The following is a 2,486-nucleotide window of genomic DNA, read 5'->3' as shown; positions in this document are numbered from 1 at the left end:
ATCAATGGTAACTAACGATATATATATATATATATGTATGTATATGTCCTGATTCTCTGATCACCGGGCCGTGGTAGTCCATTGATCAGAGAATCGGAGTTCCTGTCCGGGCAGCCTTGTTTCGATCCTCGACTCCACTAAGACCCTCGAGTGCATACGATATACGTGCTCCCAAAATCAGTGGAATCGAATGTCCTGTGGTCGGTCACTGAGCAGTACCATGAGTATAGAAAATTTCCTTCACTTTCAGACAGATCTATGCCTTAATTGAGGGGGTGGTCTAAAAAATTGTCATGGCATGTCTTCGGATCATCCTTAGGGTTGTCTCCCAGACCGTCGCCAATAGCTCACTGTGTAACTCTAGTGTGAGGTAAATAAAGTACCTACCTATCTTTATATATAATAAAATGAATCATTTGTGTGTGTATGACTGTCTCTTTACCAGATTGGAGGTAAACGGTAGACTCTAAGCATACGAAATTCAACATGAAGCTGAATGATAACAATTGCGAATTTTTACGAAGCCTGATTTTCGATTTTTAATCAGATTTTTAAATTCGAGCATGTTTTAGAAACTGAATTTTCTAATTGGCTTAGATGAAGCCATTGTTTCAAAATGAGCCATAGACGAATTTGTTTTGTCAAATATTTTAAAGACAAAACCAGTGGTGTCGTGTTCGATAGCTTATAGCTTTAATCTAAAAAGTTGTTTATTGCGCGTTCTGGAATACTTAAATATTTTTTATTTGTTATGTCAGGTTATCTGAAAGATCAGCATGATCGGGCTAGCATAAGTGGACTACGTCACCTGATTAATATTCTTAAGGTTATCTGAAACCACGTGTTTATATTGTTTATAGTGATGCTTTTTAAAACGGATTTTTATGAAACTAAATATATCGATATATTTAGTTCCGCTATATCGCCTATAGCGATGTAGTGGAAGTTCGTACGGACAGGGTGAAGTTACATGCGCTTAACTAGCTGTTTATTTAGAAAACGAGGTGAATAAAAAGCCGATATAATTATTGACATCAATGATAATTAGTTTCGGTAATAGTTGTAAATTGAAGTTAAAAAATAAGCCATGTTCTAAAAAGGAAAACTAATTAGAAAATTGGAACTAATTCGCATTAAAATTCGATAAACTAATATTGATGTTAAAGATGCTTAATTACTTTTGGTAATGGGTACTAATTTTATTTTTATTTTATAACCATCGTTGAACAGCCGACCCAATTTTTTGGGTTTACGACTTCTAGTGTTCAACTACATAACCTTGTAACTTTGAACCCAATCCAGAAGACAAGGGAACTCCTAGATCAAGTATTGAGTGAATGGGCCTTCGAGGTAGACTTTTTGATGGAGATAACCCGCATTTGCGTTAGATGGAGAGGAAATCCACAGAAACATCCTGCGGTTAGCCTGATGGCATGGGGACTCTAACCCGTGATCCGTCTACCATTGAGGATATTTCACGCCAGCCCTACGGTCGGTGAGAGCCGAGTCCGAAATTCGTATCGACCTGTTATTACTGGGACTCGAACCCGGTTCACCTCATTGGAAGGCGTACGCTCTATCCCTGAGCCGCCACGGCTCTGGAAATGGGGATGTCCTCTCTGGCCCAAAAGATAACCACACCTGTTACTAATGATGTTCAGGCGCAGAGAGGGAGGAAGAACTCCGAGAAAGCTTAGGGGTTACACAATGAGATTGACATTGGCGTATTTTAGTACCTTCGAATCCTGCTACAATTCTTGAAGACTAGAGACTCGCCAATTCTCTCATGTCTTAAAAGAAGTTGCATACTAGTATATTAGAAGTACTTTAACTGAAGCTATGCACTAGGTATTCTTCATGTTATTACTGAAATTAACTTTTTATGGACTTCGTTTTAAAGGAATGTCTATCAGTAATTCAGTATTTTTTTTGTGTTCTGAAAGTATTAATACAAAAAAGTCACTAAAATTGAATTGAAATGAAGAAAAATGTGAAAGAAGTTAAGAATGTTTTTCTGAGGTGGTAGCATATACACACATATTTATTTGCGAGAATTAAATTTTTATAAATTTGAATTTTTGAAACATTCGTTAACTACAAATAAAATAGTAACGAAAAATTAAAATAAATACAAAAAAATTGCTTATTTAAAAAAATACATCCACAGAAAATTTTAAAATCATATAAATTTTTATAAGTTATACTGTCCAGTTTCTGTACATTTCTTGCGATCAATGGTAACTAACGTAATGCTTATTGATTTAGTTCTCGATTTAATGAATGCTACTTAAATTAGTTTTCTCGTTCACAACGCATAAATATTTTCAAATGAAAGTAGATAACCATGTAGTTACGTTTTTTAGGTAACGTCAAAATTAGACAGACGTCTGAGAAATAAATTTGGTAATTATAAAAATTCATTTCCGGATAAGTATCTAATGAGGAGAAATTTCTGCATTAATAAATGAAAAAAAAATCTGCATACT

This window comes from Parasteatoda tepidariorum, chromosome 3, assembly GCF_043381705.1.
Source record: "Parasteatoda tepidariorum isolate YZ-2023 chromosome 3, CAS_Ptep_4.0, whole genome shotgun sequence".
In the NCBI taxonomy this organism is placed as follows: Eukaryota; Metazoa; Arthropoda; class Arachnida; order Araneae; family Theridiidae; genus Parasteatoda; species Parasteatoda tepidariorum.
Note: the sequence above shows the minus strand (reverse complement) of the source record.